The following is an 18,793-nucleotide window of genomic DNA, read 5'->3' as shown; positions in this document are numbered from 1 at the left end:
TTACATTCAATCATTAAAGTAGCAGAATGTTCAAGGAATTTACCTTGTTGGCAGACATATTATAGTCAGGTGACTAATGATACTACAGTATTTTACAAAATCCCTGTAAAGTCTCCAGTAACATTTTTAGGTATTGAGATTGTTTGTGCGTACGTTTACTGGAAGCTGGTGAAAGGAGAACTCAGGCAGCAGCTGTTTTCTTTTGCAGAAGATTTTAATATAGACTTTATGCATCAAGGAGATCAGAAGGTGGAACAATCAACAAACGCTAACAGACTAACATGAGCAATTGGCTTGCTGCTCCCTCACTGTGAGCTAACCACTTAACAAAATCAAGACTCTTTGCTGTCCTGGCTCCTAAATGGTGTCTGATGATGTCTCCCACAGCATCCCCATATATCTTCCTCTACCTGCATCACCCATTCGAACATCACACCCATGAATGGCTAGAATTGCTGTTACTCTCTATTTTATATGTAGTAGTTTGCTTCCTATTGCATAGTGAAGTCTAAATTTGCATTCCTAAATCAAATTGTGTACTTATGTCTTGCCACTGGTGAAATATGTAAGGAGTTTGAGAAGTTGGTGCCTCTCTGTACAATACAATAGATAAAACACAGTGTAAATTCAACTTAATAGGTCTCACACATCAAGCATTAATTTGAACCGCAAACCTCTCTCAGCCAATTTCAGTAAAAGCTCTGCGGCAACCAATTAGTCTGCCTAATTTCAAAGAATACATGATAATATAACTATCGTTGTGGTCAAATGAGACATGTTTCTTAAATGTAATAGTAAAATTCTTGAGTCAAAACAGTCCAATTAGATAAACATAAATGTTAATCGGGAAAATTGTAAGGTTTCAATCTGTTATATATCCTTTTTCGTCTCAGCTCCAGAATGATCATCAATGATAAGTATTCATTATATATCAAGGGCCAGTGATAAATAAAACACTGCATATTGAAAAACACAATATAAATCTATAAACAAGTTATTTCAAACCCCAAATTACAGTGAAACCATTATTATTCACTTCAGTTCTATATGTAAAGCACCAAAACTTCCCTCTAATTCAGGTTTAGGACCCTTTTCTCTTCTCTGTGGTGTCTAGGGAGTGAAACGCTTTGACATTAACCATGCTCTCAAACTTCCACAAACACGACAGACAGCTGCACTACGTCTCAAGGAGAGGAGACAGAGTCTCGGAAACTTCCATAACATCCCCCTTTATTACCATTCCCTTAACTATTACATTTTTCAGGCAGGCACAAAGGTCAAACCTCAATGATGTGGACGAGAAAGACCTAATTTTGCCAATTCTCATATTAGATGAAACCCTATCAAGTAAAGGGGGTAATAACATGAACATACCTGAATACATCAGAACGATATAACAATTGAATAAATTAACTAGTTTTAACAACTTCAATGAAAATCAAAAATATAATAACATTAACCATCATCACAATTAACACATTGTCAAGTCTTCAACCCATGTACTTCACGCAGAGTAGAGGGTCACCACCATGGAGAGGTTATTAGCATATACGATGCATGGCGATATGGAATCCATACTAGCAGGATTATCCTTCCAACTTTCACAAATTATCCACTGCTATTTAGTTTTCTTCTTGATTCAACATTTCTATGATATATATATATATATATATTTGTTATATTTACTGTCATAACTTTTAAACCATTTTAAACCATTGAAAAAATTATACTACAGCTTAATCATGCAAGTTCACCTTTTCAGAGAGCAATGATCCTACTGTAAAGAACGTTCAATTTGACATTTAAATTTGAATGAGAAATATGAAAATATCCTTGGTAAATAAAACATAAATAAAATAAACCACTAACAACTAAAACAATAAATAAAATGGTCTCCCTAGCCCTGTTAACAAAATTGCTCTTGAATACATATTAAACATTTGCCACAGGATATATGTTACCAGCTTAGTAAACGTTGATGGGATGTACTAGGTTAGTATTCCAGCTTTCCTCTAGAGTGTGTATGTTTGTATGTATGAATGTGTGTGTGTGTTATTTTGTAGTTATGGATTGCCTCATGGGCCGGATCAAACAGTCTTGCCCGACGTTCCCCACCCCTGATCTGATGTAATCTTTAAAATCCAAAACAATCATATTGTTCGGGACAATTACCAACTGACCCGTATCTTCAGACCTACACACGCTTGGAATAAGAGCACTTTAATAATTATATCAGATAGGAACACTAAAATTGATTAAAACAAAAGACAATCTCATACATAAAGCTAAGCTGGAAATGAAATATTTGAATTCAATACAAATTGTGATTTTAAATTAATCACAAAAAGTAACAGTCTTGTAAATCGTTTATAATGTCTTAATTATCTAGGAATTAAAGTAAAAAACGCTTATTAGACAAAATATTCACTGTCTGATTCCTAGAAATCAGACTTTCAACAAAAATCATGGCATCAAGCATTAGGGATTTTTCTCAGGTAGAAACAAACATGGATAGCACCACCCAGAGTATGAAGTCCTGCTATCTCCATCGTCTTCTCAGAAAGATTCATCTAATTTACCTTTACATATGAAACCTCCAATCAGGATCAGGCTCTAGGTCAGGTATCTCATCAGCTTCACATACATACTTTGAGGTCTTAAATCAGCCTTATTAAAAAATCTGATTAAACATTGGAGAATGCATCCCTCTGTAGGTTTTTGTTCATTTCTGCTGTGTTTGTCACCTAGAGATGGGGTGGGTTGGTGGGTTCTCAAGGGGTAGGGCGGGGATAAAACCAAAAATAAATAAATGTGAGCATTGTTTATTGCTTTTTCTCTTCTATTTTGTTCTGTGAATACCATATAATGTAGATGCTCAATGAAAATATTTACAAAAAAAAAACTCACTGTCAGCACAGATGATGTCAGGAGGGGGCTCCGAGCTGTAAAGCCCATGAAAGCTACTGGTCCGGATGGCATTCCGGGGGGGGGGGTCACTAAGAGACTGTGCAGACCAACCGGCAGAGATATTTAGCAACATCTTCAAACTCTCCCTGTCAACATTCACTGTCCCAGAATGCCGCAAATCTGCAACCATTGTACGTATACCCAAGAAAGCATCAATCACCAGCCTTAATGACTACAGACCAGTAGCTCTCGCAGAATGGAGACCAAACTGCTGGGCCTCGGTTTGAACTAGCACTTATACAGTTTGATTAAGGACTTCTTAACCAACAGATCACAGATGGTCAGGATAGGGACCCATCATTCTTGACCCCTGATAATCAACACAGGAACCCCACAGGGGTGCTTCCTCTCCTATTCTCCCTCTACAAACATGTTTGCACACCGACCTACAATATAAACACTATAATTAAATTTGCAGACGACACCACCGGGGTTGGCTTGATACACAATGGTGACGAATCTGACTACAGGAATGAAGTCTGCAAACTGACAGAATGGTGCTCCATCAAAAACCTTGCATTTAACCTCTTAAGAAACGGGTGAGATTCGCCTAAAACGCCTGTTTGAGGACACCCAAATTAAATTGAAAGCTGTTCTTGAACCATTTGGAGTAAATTAATGATTTTGGTCTCTTTTGAAAGGTAACATTCTGAACTTTCCCCCCCATCAGAATCACTTTGAGTGCTACTGGCATTGAGTAATAGCAGTTGGCACACAGTGAAGAAGAAAGTTTTTATTTTCGTCTGACTATTTTTGGTAAACAGATGCCTGCAGATGACTCTAGCTGGGACTTATGAGCTGGAAAACACAATGGGACCCTAGCATGAAGCCTTGACTTGCCCAAGTTCAAATTTGAACACAATACCACAGAAAATGAAGATTTTACAGATGTTTTACTAAGGGCATGTCTAGGCGTTTTCCAAAAAGGTCCTTTGGAGACTCCAAAGAACCCTTGGTAACCAAATAGTCTAAAAAGGCTATTTTACACTAAAAATCATACTTTTATATAAAGGAGACAAAACTGGTCATGTGGTTTAAAATGCATTCAAATGTACATCTTAAATTTTTTTGGTTACAGGCCAGCCATTGTAGCAGTCACGACCGGGGACTAAACACAAAGGCACATCGCAGGAGGAGGCTTGTGGAGGACTTTGTAGTGCCCTAGCGGGATATCAGCACCCATGCACCTCGATGGACAGTTATGGGAAAAGAAAAAGAAGTCGGAAGCAATTAGAAAAGCCGTACAGATGCGGTAAATATCTATCCATGATAATAAACATAAATAATACTTACATTTCACATGTTATTGGCAACATGCCAGCCATTGTAGCAGTCACCCATGCGCCTCGATGGACCGATATGGGAAAAGAAAAATAAGTCAGAAGCAATTAGAAAAGCTGTACAGATGCTGTTAATATCTCTCCATGATAATAAACATAAATAATACTTACATTATCATCCGGCACGACATAGAATCAGCCACACTGGATCCACCACAACGACCTCCGACACCACAACCTCCTCCACAGCTGTGGCCCTGGATCTGCGGGAGATAAGGCACAGGGACTACGGTGAAGGGGTCAAGTCAGAAACATGTATTGATGTGATATTAATTACTTTGATGTAATAAGGATGGAGAAGAGGAAGGAGAAGCTGGAAAGAGAAGCTCAGTGTGCCATAACTTCCCTTTGCACCATCAGGTGTTTTTGCCTTGTAATCAGTGATAAAATGATACAGGCCAAACTTGAGGCTACACTGAGGCTCAAGGTAAATCTGTCTGGCTACTGGTTTGTATGGTAGTACTATGAAAACCATGTGGCCCACTCAGTAGATCAGACATCAATACTATGCCTTTTTGAACTAAACTTCCTATTTTATAACTTTATAACTAAGAGCAGGTCTAAGACAAGCCTGGACAGGCTCTAATTATAAGCTTCATCACATATTATTGACAACATGCCAGGCATTATAGCAGTCACGACTGGGTACCAAACATAGAGGCACATCACAGGAGGAGCACTTCAGTGGTGTCTTTGCATGGCACTGCCTGCAAATCAGCCGACCGTTGGTGCTGTGTCCACAGATATAAACCAGCCTGTGATGTGCTGTGACTGGAGCAGGAGGTGGTACGGTTCTGGCTGTGGTGGCAGATCCCACCTCTGCCAGCTCCTCGATGAGGGTCTCTCTGAAGGCCTTTTGGGACATAGGTACCTGTCCTTTAGCCTGTGCACGGTCTTTTTGGAGGAGAAAGGCATTCACTATCCCGATGTCCATGAAGTGATAGAAGAACGTCTTGTACCACCTCATCGTCTTGTGGAGGACTTTGTAATACCCTATCAGGGTGTCAGAGAGGTCCACTCCACCCATACACCTGGATGGAAAGAAAACACATGATTGAGAAAAATATACTAAAACATAACTATATGAAGCATACAAATTATTACATTTCAAAGGGCATAAAAAATCGCTGAATTTATAGTATGTACCTGTTGTATTCCTTCACTGCTGGTGGAACCGGGATGTTCTTCAATGACCACTGCCCATCTGCACCTTTGACTCTCCTCTGCACTGTCTCCTCTGCATGGGCCGTGTGGAGTGTTGAGCACATGGAGATGTCCCTCGTGTCTCGCCACTGGACTAAGAGGAAGGAGTCCTTCCTGATCCAACGGATACTACCACGGGGAGACTTCGAGACAAGAGCGTTTACATTGCTTTTTGGGAAACCAATTCTGTTTGTGCGGATGGTTCCACACGCCCAAATCCTCTTCTGAAGGAGGTCGCGGAAAAGGATGGGACTTGTATAAAAATTGTTCACAAAGAGCTTGTAGCCCAATCCCAGCATTTGTGTGTCAATGAGCGCCATAACAGAATCGTAACTCAGCCCCTTGCCAGTAATTCCCTGTAACTTCCCCTGATAGACAAAAAAGTCCCATGTATAACCGTTCCTGGAGTCCGCAAGAACGAAGAGTTTGTAACCCCAGCGAACAGGTTTGTTCTTCATGTACTGTTTCAGTCCAATGCGGGCTTTGGAAGCAACCATGCGCTCATTGATGGCAATATCTTGGCTCGGGTGATAATTCCTTTTGCAGGCTTCTCTTATCTCATCATAGATGAGTTTGATTTTGCAGAGTTGATCGAAGGCTGCTGTGCCTCTGCTCTGCTCGTTAGCAGCATCCGCCACCAAGCTACTGAGGTGAAGTGCCCAGGAGATCCTGAGCAACTTCCTACCACTCATTACCCGTCTCGGGAATGGCAAACTGTACAGTTTGCTCTGTATCTGAATCAGATGATTACCTATTTTGTGAAAATGAAGAAATAACGTTCATTTACAAATCTAGATAAAACATGTATGCATTCTACACAAACAAACATCTTCCCCCACATGTAAATGCACACTTATTCACATTCCAGTCGTCAAACAATGGCAACAATCATCTCTCCCACATGTATATGCAAACCTATTCACACACCAATCGTCAAACAAAGGCAACACTAATCTCTCCCACATGTATATGCACACCTATTCACATTCCAATCGTCAAACAAAGGCAACACTCATCTCTCCCACATCTAAATCCACACCTTTTACTAATCAACAGTAAATCCTAAAAAAACTAAAAATACACGAACACACACACAGTAATTTATGAGTTATATATTATAATAAAATACGTACTTGTCAAGAGTAATGTCTCGTCCTTCCTGAAACATGGCCTCTGCCTCGGAGTTGAACGACTTGTCGCTGTCTTCCTCTGATACGTCATCATCAGACTTGTTGCTTGCACGCCGATAACACAGATCCCTGATTTCTTCGGTCGTGAAGTTCCGTTTCTCTAAACGTTTCGCCATAGTGTAGCTTCAAAACTTTTCAAAGCAAGACTGAATTCTGCGCACAGATCTCACAGGCAACGCTCTCGGACTTTTACGCACGGATCTTAAAAGCACCGCTCACTTACTTTTATGCATGGAGGCGAGATGCTCGGGAACCAGATGTCCGCTGTTGTGCAGTTACTTGCTGGGTGTTGATATTTATCTATCAGGTCGAGCATCACACGTACTTGCTGGAAAATGTCATTGGCTAAACCAGGGGTGTCCAAACTACGGCCCGCGGGCCATCTGCGGCCCGCCATCCATTTTAAATTGGCCCGTCTCAAAAAAAATTAAATTAAAATGTTTTTGTTTTTTTTAAAGAATTATAATTTTTTGTTTTTTTTAAACTAACAATTTAGTAGCGCTGAAATGGCAGTTACTTATAGCACTATGTAGTTTTGCTCTATTTTTGAAGAAATTGTACTTTCTTGATTCTTGTTGTTCTGGGTTTGTACACTCGAGTAGGGGAGAGGGGGGTAATGTGAGACATTTTTTACATTTGCTCCCCTCTAGGCGAGCTAAAATCATAAATCAGTAAAATTTACACATTTCCTATTAATTCAGGATGTTTCCTAGCAATGGAAATGATCAGAATGTCTTCAGGACAAAGGGCAGTGAAAATATGATTGTTTGTAAAAAAAGTGGTCTTGTGTCTCACTTTACCCCAGCTTAGGGGTAAAGTGAGACAGACCAGAGAAATCAAGGGGGTAAAGTGATCCACTTACCTTTTCCACTTTAAAACTACCATAACAACACATGTTGTAATAGGTCAATTAAGCACATTTATGATTATTATGATTCATGTGATCTCTTGCATACCCTAGCTTACCTGGACATTGTTTCTCTGTCCAATTGGCAGGGACAGGGATATTGTTTTTCTCTTCGTAATCAAATGCCAGTTCACGGCACTTAACTGGAGCAAGGCCATGGAACTGGTCAGCTAGTGTTTCAAGTGTTTGGCCAGCTCCTCCTCCATCTCATCTGTGAATATTCTCTTTACCTCAGCTACTGCACCCCAGGCTACTGATTTTACTTCCCCTTTCTCTTTTTTCTTTATGAATCTTTTGAGGGTTGTCTTATCAATTTTTCTATCCCTTCCAGCTTTTCTTAAGGACTTCTTTCCTTTCCATGACCTCAGCGGCTGCACTCTCCATCTCTGTGAGGGGTGTTTGGCCCCAGGTTATCTTCCTGGTGTAGTTTCTTTGCATGATGGCTTTTCTACAATGTTTAAGGCATTAAAAATAAAACATATGTAATGTAATATTACACAAAAATATGATTAAGACTAAACTTAACTTGTGCTACATGTCTCACTTTAACCCACAGCCAACATTTTAGAAAAAACAACATCTCTTAGCAATTCAGGCTAATCTTCAGCTAGCATCAATCCCATGGTTTTATATGTTGGAAGTACACCAACATGTATGATATAAGTTTTTCTACCTGAATCAATTTGTTTTGACACAGCAGTTGATGGAAGAAAATTAACTTTTACATGCAAAAAGAACATTTTTGTGAAAAAACATTCTAACCACAGCATCAGCACCAACGTCTCCTTCATGGCAAGGGTGGAATGGGAGGGGCTTGAAAACATAATGATCACATGACCACAAATGTGTTCCGTTGCCTAGATACAGGGGGTGTCTCACATTACCCCGCTCTCCCCTTCCCTTGAATGCACTGATTGCAAATCGCTTTGGATAAAAGCGTCAGCTAAATTAATTGTAATGTAATGGACTATGGCCCACTGTATTGTACTTCTCAGTTTTGACACTAGGTGGCGCCACGCCCCCGCCACTGGTGCACTGGTCCGCTCCAGGGCAGGGGGGCGTGGCGGCATGAGTGGCCCAGACCTTCAAATTTTTTTGTGTATGTGGCCCTCAGGATAAAAAGTTTGGACACCCCTGGGCTAAACGATAAGCCAGTCATAAGAACAATCGATTGCAATTGGCTGAGTCTCTACACATCAGAAGAAGGACGCGCACTGTCTGTCAACGAGGGCTCTCGTTGGCTATTGTAGGCTGTGGACAATTGGAGCCTTCTCCAATTGGGTCGAATGAGCTGTCCATCTAAAGTTCAGAGTGCAGCCACCATTTTGATATCCAGAGAGCTGCTTTGTTTACATGCTAACAGAAGTTAGAACGGAAAATAAGTCAAAGTTGGCACGTAGCTTCTGGCTACTCTGAGATTACGCAAAAGTTGACTGTGGCTATTCTTTGATGAAATAGTGTGTTATGGAGTAATTATGTTACTGGATTAGATCGTCTGGACCTTGGGCTATGTACCAACACTGTTTTTGTTGGAATATTATCGATCTGTGGATTAATAAAATGCTTCATAAGTGAGTGACGTTGACTATCGTAATTTATTTTTAATGTAAGTTGACTGACTGTTACGTTGATTGTACCGGCTGTTGTGATCGGATCTTGAAATGGTTTACATCAGTGGAATCAGAAGAGCTAACGATATGTTGCATTAGTACCTAGCTGTACGACGCAGTTCTGTAAATAACTATGTTTGATGCTGATCGGTAAAGCAGCGCACCTTTAGACGCCGCCGGTAGGATGATGCACAGGAAGTTAACATCTCCAAAACAAAGATGATCATCAACTTCAGGAAACAGAAGGAGGAATCCTTCTCCCCTACAGAGGAGACTCATTGGAGACTTCTTCAAATTCCTGGGCATGCACATCTCCAAAGGACCTCACATGGACCACAAACATCCCGACTCTGGTGAAGAAGGCACATCCCCTCAGGATGTTGAAAAGAGACAACCTGTCCCAGCAGCTGCTTCTCACCTTCTATTCACTGCTCCATTGAAAAGCATTCTCACATATGGCTTGTGTGTTTTTTTAGCGGCACTGAGGCAGACAAGAAAGCTCTTCAAAGAGTAATTAAGACTGCACAACAAATCACTGGAACACAGTTACCAACCCTAAAGGACGTTTACAAAACACGTTGTCTCAGCCGAGCTAAAAACATAATCAGAGACTCATCCCCTATTGGTCACCACCGCTGTACTCTGCTGCCGTCTGGGAGGCGCTACAGGTCTTTAAAAACCTGCACTTCCAGGTTCCAGAAAAGTTCTGCTCTACTAACTTAATTCTGCTCAAAAGTACACAACATTGTGAAATAATCAAGTATGTACAATCATTGCCATCATGTGACATATTTTATATAGTGCAATACAGAACATGTGCAATTAAATTTTTAACTCTTGACTTTTAAGTTATTTATTTAGTTTTAATGTGTGTATGTGATCCACAGATTTTCATGTGTGTGTATATTTGTAATCCACTGGAGACACTTAATTATGTTGTGCACTGTACAATGACAATAAAGGCATTGATTTGAATTAAGAGCAACAGCGGGTACAGCCCTGAGACAGTCACTCTTGCCAACAACAGGAGACAAACAAGACGAATAGTATGGAACAGGACGATAATGAAACTTGTGTTTCTGAACCACAATGTTTCTGTGGTAGCCTGGATGCCAGACGAACTTAGCCCCGCCCACAACATTTGAGGTCGGGAAGTCCGGTCTGGAGTCGCTCCGTTGGGGAGAAATTATGCCCGGTACGAAATCGACCGGGCCAATCAGATTGTGAGGGCGGGCTTTATACGATGATGGACAGATGATAAACGGTAACGTAATCAACCACGTCATCAAAGTGTGCTTAGGTTGAATGCCTGCCGCTGGAGAGCTGAGATGTGTAGATGCTGCATTTGAGTCTGTTTTAGAAGACATCGACAGCACATTCATTTTGAAAGAGGAACATTGAATGCGGAGGTGACGCCAAAGCGCCGCGCCGCGCTAATCCCTATCGCGACGGCGCTTGGCTGTTCACACCGGACGATGAAGCGACGCTGAACCGCTGGGCAGCACTAATAATATCACCCGTTGATCCAGTAGTATAAAAGCATATACTTACTTGTTGCTCCAACATTAAGCAACAGCATCCCAACATTTGTCTTTCTTGGTGTTGTCTTTATACAACATGTTCCGAGAATCATACAACTCACTGCACTTCTCCACTTCAATTATTAATTTAATGTCATCCATGTTGAAGAACTTCTCCACTGTTTGCTCCATTAAATGTCGGGTGTCGAGGGTAAATTACGTATTCTCCACCCAAGCCTATGTGGAGAATACAAAGCCCCCCCTCTCTCTCTTTTTATCTTTATCACTGCTTGTGTGGCTGTAGTGTATGGGCAGAGGGGGACATTAAATAATGTCATTGGTCAAATTAAAACTCCAGGACAACAGAAGGGGAATTCAAAGTATGGGATGCATATTTGATCATTTATATCATACAAAATATGTCATCAATATTGTTTAAAATAATTTTTCAGTGTGTTTCCTGGCGCGATACGCTCGCGTCAATCGCAAAAAATAGACTCGACGCCGAAACATAGCTGCACGGCGCGAGGCAGCCTTGGCGCAGTGCGACGCTTCAGCGTCCGGTGTGACCCGCACAAAGGTTTAACATGGGAGTGGATGGGAGCCAGCTGTTATTTAAGGCTTGGCACTGCGCTTCAGCATCCGGTGTGAACCCAGCGTTAGTAAATAACTCACAATGAGTCGCTTAACATACGTCACATACTACGTTGCTCTGATTGGTTGTAGGTCTATCCAATTGAGACAAGAGGCTTTTTTTTTTCTGGTTCGGTTGAAACACGCCCCATAATCACAGCCCAATGGAGCGGTATCAGACTCACATTCTGACTAGAATTGTGAGTATGACAACGTCAGGCTATTTCTGTGGCATAATTGTTCTACTCTCAAACCTACAGGCAAAAGGGCTGCCTGTAGTCAGGGATTCCGAGGCAGGGGGCGCTAGAGAGTCTTTTTGAGGTAATCAATAACCTTGTCCATCTCCTCTGTCCGTTGTGCTGTGGTCGGCACAGCCTGCAGTGTGGCAGTGCACACGATGGAGACTGGCAGCTTACTCGTAGATTCAGTGTCTAGAATAGTTCGCAATTCCCAAGAAAGTGTGCATTTCTTTGTTGACTCAGGGGAAGGCACATTATTCAAGACTTATTCTCTCTCAGGCATCAAAAGGCACTGTCCATCTCGTAGCACGTATCCCTAACATGTAACCTCTGGCGAGCAAATCTGTAGCTTAGCCAGGGATGCTCTGTGACCACTTCCAGGAAGCCTCTGCAACAGCAAAAATGAGTAAAGGCCAATGTATGCTTCTCCATTTTGACGAACACGGACAGATAAGACCGCCCTCTCCAACGTGGAACGCCCTCTGCGTGCCTCTCTGCGGCTCCTCGCAGAGCTTTTCGTGCAGCTCTCATTTTTCTAACTACACGTCGAAATGGCGGAGAGCCCACGGATAGCCCTTGGCTGTGATTGGTCCGCTAACGCCAGCATTTCGGAATGGAAACTTCCTGTTCCATTCCCTACATCACAATAAACCAAAATCACAACTACGACTCTATGATTAATGTGACAAGAGTGTTAAGCCAGCGGCGTTGTCCGGCTGACGGTGGCTGGTTAGAGCACTTACGGCATGTGTGTACGGTCACATACGGTTATAACGAACTTTCATAACGGGGCTAGCGGGCTAACCACCATGCTAACTGCGGTGGGAACAGCGCAAAAACCCGCTGACTCTAATACCACGGCTGTCATGACACTGTTTCTCAAACACCGTCAGGTTAGAAGCAAACACTTGGTAGTAGTTAGTATCGGGTGTCCCTGCTGACTGTGTGTGGAAGCTGGCGGGGGGGGGGAGCTAGCTGCCTCCGTGTAGCTTCAAGCTGTTGCAGCTGTTGAATTAGCAACGCAGTTTGGAAACAAGACCGGGGAACCGCTGCGTTAAGACACGATAACATAAGCATTTTGACCCGCTGGGTTTCACTTTATTCAGCAAAAACTGTCGCGTCATCAACATCCTTTTTCTGTTAGTTGCCATCGTTCACTGTGTGTGAGGAGCCGGGGGGACGTAAATAAACCAGCGTGGACTTCTTCTATATACCTCATGAGGTAGGCTTCTCTAAGCTCGACTTCAGTTGCGCCATCTACTGTTCTGGCGGTGAATTGTTTTCACAACAAAAAGGCTCGTAGAACTATAAATCAAAAAGGGTCCGTCCGATCCGTCCGTCCGTCAGTCCGCAACGGACTCGGAGAAGCATACTGAGGCCTTTAGAGCAACGACAGGGAGACTTTCAACAAGTCATCAGCATACGGCAGGAGTGTGCTGCCACTAGGCAGGCATAGGTCATCAGGTCTTGCTTTACCATCGTTGCATACACCGCCAGACTTTCCCTGAACAAATACAAGAACGGGCTGTCTGGGTGGAATAAAGAGAAATCTGTCCTCAAATCAACAACTGTATAATACTTTGAATCTGGCAGCAATGAAGCCAAAATCAAATTGGTTTCTTAACAATGGATATCATTAATAGTTGCAAATCCTGAACAAATCTCTACTCATAAGTTCGGTTTGGTTTTGGATTCAACAAGATGTGAGTATGGAAAGGACTGGTGGTTTCCACCAACACACCTCAGTCCAACAGAGATTAAATCATGCCTGTTATCACTCCGGGAGGCAAGAGATACTATCTAATTGCAGGTAGCTTAGCATTAGCTTAAACTTTTGTGAGGTGGTCCAATATGAATTTTTCTTTTATTTCTTTTATTTTTTTGCTTTACCTTTAAGATGATAGGAGCTTCATGCCGAAACGTCTGAGGGCGGTCCATATTTTATTGGATGGGGTGGCTGTTGTAGCTTAGCTAAAAGACTTGAAGAAGCTTCATAGCTTCACTCTTTGGCTGGCATGTAGCCACCATCTCTTCAATGTGTTCTATACATGTCACAACCACATCAACATGTTGACGTGTGTAACTTATTCTGTACAAATAACTTTGACTGTTGAATTTTAAAGGTGAGCCATTTTGGACCAACAAAATTTGTTTTTTATTCCAAAATGCATTAGCTCATTGAATTTCTGTATAATTGAATACTCTTGTGCAGTTACACTGTAAGACAGGTCTCATTGCAAACATCGATGGCACTCAAGTAATTTTTGTATTAGGGTGATGGGTAAAAAAGTAAACAAGACTTCCGGTGATGCCATGTTCTGAGACACACGCGTTTGAGTTTCGCTCCCTCAAAATTCAGCCTGATTAAAATTTTTCAAAGTTTTAAAACATTTTGAATGCAACTGGAATAACTTAAGACAAAGGAGTAATTGTGAGCTCGGTTAGAGACGCAAGAAGTACAGGAAAGTTACAAGAACCGCAGGAAAAGTCCAAAGAATGAAAGGACTGCTAGTTGGCCCAGCTGAGACAGCTAGCTACGACGACATGAAGAGCATGGGAGAGATTATCCGGGAGCTGAGGGAACTAAGGAAAGAAAATCAAGAGTTGTTTACGGACACGAAGGCATCGTTGTCTAGGTTGGAGGAGACAGTGAATAATCTAAAACATTGAATGGGGGACCTGGAGCAGAGAACAGCGGATGCAGAGGCTAGAATCAGTGCCATGGAAGACGTTAGCCAGCGCCATGACAGGGTGCTTCAGCACCTGGTGAGATGGGATGCGGCCGTCTGTGTGATGACCTGCAGAACCGTATGTGCCATAATAACTTGAGAATCAATCAAGTCCCTGAAGAAAGCGAGAATATGACATGGTGGGTTAGGTGGAACAACTAATTCTCACAAAACAAATTTCTAAAACCACCTTCTCCCACCTCTCCTGGAACCGTCACCTTATCGTGGTGGAGAGGTTTGCGTGTCCCTGTGAACCTGAGGGCTGTGTTGTCTGGAGCCTTGTGCTCCTGGTAGGGTCTCTCATGGCAGAGTGGTCTCAGGTGAGGGGCCAGACTAAGAATGGTTCAAAAAGCCTCAATGAATATCGACGGAAGAGGAGATGTGACCCGGCCCGGAGGAAGCCCGGGGCCCCCGTCTGGAGCTAGGCCCAGACGGAGGGCTCGATGGCGAGCGCCTGGTGGCCGGGTTTGCCACGGAGCCCGGTCGGGCACAGCCCGAAGAAACTACGTGGCACCCCCCCTCTCTTCATCTCATGGGCCCACCACCTGTGGGAAGACCCGTTGGGGTCGGGTGCGCAGCCACATGGGTGGCAGCGAAGGTCAGGGGTCTCGACGGACCAGACCCGGGCGGCAGAAGCTGGCTCTGGGGACGTGGAACGTCACCTCGCTGTGGGGAAAGGAGCCGGAGCTTGTGAGGGAGGTGGAGCGCTACCAGTTAGATCTGGTGGGGCTTGCCTCCACGCACAGTCTCGGCTCTGGTACCGTACTCCTGGATAAGGGTTGGACTCTATTCTTCTCCGGAGTTGCCAAGGGCGTGAGGCGCCGGGCGGGTGTGGGGATACTCATAAATCCCCGGCTGAGCGCCGCGGTGTTGGAGTTTACCCCGGTAGACGAGAGGGTCGCCTCCCTGCGCCTAAGGGTTGTAGGGGGGAAAACTCTGACTGTTGTTTGTGCGTATGCACCAAACAGCAGCTCAGAGTACTCGGCCTTCTTGGAGACCCTGAATGGAGTCCTGCATGGGGCTCCAGTAGGGGACTCCGTAGTTCTGCTGGGTGACTTCAACGCCCACGTGGGCAACGATGGAGATACCTGGAGAGGCGTGGTGGGGAGGAACGGCCTCCCTGATCTGAACCCGAGCGGTCGCTTGTTATTGGACTTCTGTGCTAGTCATGGATTATCCATAACAAACACCATGTTTGAACATAAGGGTGCTCATAAGTGTACCTGGTACCAGAGTACCCTAGGCCGAAGATCAATGATCGATTTTGTGATCGTGTCATCTGATCTGAGGCCGCATGTTTTGGACACTCGGGTAAAGAGAGGGGCGGAACTGTCAACCGACCACCATCTGGTTGTGAGTTGGATCAGGGAATGGGGGAAATTTCCGGATAGACCTGGTAAGCCCAAACGAGTAGTGCGGGTGAACTGGGAACGTCTGGAGGAGGCCCCCGTCCTAGGTATCTTCAACTCACACCTCCGGCGGAGTTTTTCTGGCATTCCTGTGGAGGTTGGGGACATTGAGCCGGAGTGGGCAGTGTTCAAAGCCTCCATTGCTGAAGCTGCGGCGGCTAGCTAGCTGTGGCCTCAGGGTCTTGGGTTCCTCAAGGGGCGGTAACCCTCGGACACCGTGGTGGACACCGGTGGTCAGGGAAGCCGTCCGATTGAAGAAGGAGGCCTTCCGGGATATGATATCCTGGAGGACTCCTGACTCGGTTGCAGGGTACCGACAGGCCCGAAGGGCTGCAGCTGCTGCCGTGTCGGAGGCTAAGCAGCGGGTGTGGGAGAAGTTCGGAGAGGTCATGGAGAAGGACTTTCGGTCGGCACCAAAGTGTTTCTGGAAGACTATCCGGCACCTCAGGAGGGGGAAACGGGGAACCATCCAAGCTGTGTACAGTAAGGATGGGACTCTGTTGACCTCAACTGAGGAGGTCGTCGGACGTTGGAAGGAACACTTTGAGGAACTCCTGAATCCGAATAACACGCCCTCTATGTTGGAGGCAGAGCTCGAGGTTGATGGTGTTTCGTCGTCAATTTCCCTGGTGGAGGTCACTGAGGTAGTCAAACATCTCCGCAGTGGCAAAGCCCCAGGGATTGATGAGATCCAGCCAGAAATGCTAAAGGCTGTGGGTGTTGAGGGGCTGTCATGGTTGACACGCCTATTCAACATCGCGTGGGAGTCGGGTACAGTGCCAAAGGAGTGGCAAACCGGGGTGGTGGTTCCCCTGTTCAAAAAGGGGGACCAGAGAGTGTGTACCAATTATCGGGGTATCACACTTCTCAGCCTCCCTGGTAAAGTCTACTCCAAGGTGCTGGAAAGGAGGGTTCGGCCGATCGTCGAACCTCAGATTGAAGAGGAACAATGCGGTTTTCGCCCCGGACGTGGAACTACGGACCAGCTCTTCACTCTCGCAAGGATCCTGGAGGGGGCCTGGGAGTATGCCCATCCGGTCCACTTGTGTTTTGTGGATCTGGAGAAGGCGTATGACCGGGTCCCCCGGGAGAAACTGTGGGAGGTGCTGCGGGAGTATGGGGTAAGGGGGTCTCTCCTCAGGGCCATCCAATCTCTGTACTCCCAAAGCGAGAGCTGTGTTCGGGTCCTCGGCAGCCAGTCAGTTTCGTTCTCAGTGGGTGCTGGTCTCCGCCAGGGCTGCGCCTTGTCACCAATCCTGTTTGTGATATACATGGACAGGATATCGAGGCGTAGTCGTGGTGGGGAGGGGTTGCAGTTCGGTGGTCTGAGGATCTCGTCACTGCTTTTTGCGGATGATGTGGTCCTCATTGGATCATCGGCTTGTGACCTTCAGCACTCACTGGATCGGCTGGCGGCCGAGTGTGAAGCGGCTGGGATGAGGATCAGCACCGCTAAATCTGAGGCCATGACTCTTAGCAGGAAACCGATGGATTGCTTACTCCGGGTAGGAAATGAGTCCTTAGCCCAAGTGAAGGAGTTCAAGTACCTCGGGGTCTTGTTCGCGAGTGAGGGTACTATGGAGCGTGAGATTGGCCGGAGAATCGGAGCAGCGGGGGCGGTATTGCGTTCGCTTTACCGCACCGTTGTAACGAAAAGAGAGCTGAGCCGCAAGGCAAAGCTCTCGATCTACCGGTCGATCTTCGTTCCTATCCTCACCTATGGTCATGAGGGCTGGGTGAAGACCGAAAGGACGAGATCGCGGGTACAAGCGGCAGAGATGAGTTTTCTCAGAAGGGTGGCTGGCGTCTCCCTTAGGGATAGGTTGAGAAGCTCAGTCATCCGTGAGGGACTCGGATTAGAGCCGCTGCTCCTTTACTTAGAAAGGAGTCAGCTGAGGTGGTTCGGGCATCTGGTAAGGATGCCCACTGGGCGCCTCCCTTGGGAGGTGTTTCAGGCACGTCCAGTGGGGAGGAGACCTCGGGGAAGACCCAGGACTAGGTGGAGAGATTATATCTCAACACTGGCCTGGGAACGCCTCGGGATCCCCCCGTCAGAGCTGGTCAATGTGGCCCGGGAAAGGGAAGTCTGGGGCCCCCTGCTTGAGCTGCTCCCCCCGCGACCCGACCCCGGATAAGCGGATGACGATGAGATGATGAGACCTTCTCCCATATCTCAAAAATCCTTTCTCAAAAAGATGCAGAAACACTAGTCGACGCCTTTGTTACATCCAGACTTTTTGATTATTGTAATTCCTTATAATCAGGCTCCAGCAGTAAGTAGTTAAAGAATGCAGCTTGTCCAAAGTGCTGCGGCACGTGTCCTGACAAGAACCAAGAAATTATATTATATGTATTAGCTTTACTAAACTGGCTTCCGGTTAAATCTAGAAAAGAATTTAAAATTCTCCTCCTCACCTTCAAGGCCCTTAATAATATGGCACCATTATACCTCAAAGAGCTGATAGTACCTTGTCAACCCACTAGAGCACTGCGCTCCACTAATTAAGGATAACTTGTCATCCTAAAGTCTCTAAAAGTAGGGTAGCAGACAGAGCTTTCAGCCATCAAGCCCCTCTCCTATGGAATCATCTACCACTTTCAGTTTGGGAGACACACACCATCTGTACGTTTAAGAGTAGGCTTAAAAAAACTTCATTTACGATAAAAGTTATAGTTAGAGCAGGTCCAGGCTTTGTCTTAGACCTGCTTTTAGTTATGTGGCTATAGGTCAAGAATGTCGGGGGACACATGACACACGGAGCTTCTCTTTCCAGCTTCTCCGTCCTCTTCTCAATCCTTATCACATCAAAGAAATGAACATCTCATGAATACATGTTACTGACTTGACTTCTTCCCCGGAGTCCCTTTGCATTATCGTCCGCAGATCCAGGGCCACAGCTTTGGCCACATCGTGGATTATGACGGTGGATTGCGTATCAGAGATCATGATCGTAATGGTGGATCCAGTATGGCGGATTCTGTATCGTGCTTGCATCTGATAATGGTGGTGGACCACGATCGAGGTGTTAGCTGATGGTGTACCCTG

Source organism: Pleuronectes platessa, chromosome 14 (genome assembly GCF_947347685.1).
Source record: "Pleuronectes platessa chromosome 14, fPlePla1.1, whole genome shotgun sequence".
NCBI lineage: Eukaryota > Metazoa > Chordata > Actinopteri > Pleuronectiformes > Pleuronectidae > Pleuronectes > Pleuronectes platessa.
This window is presented reverse-complemented; position numbering follows the sequence as displayed.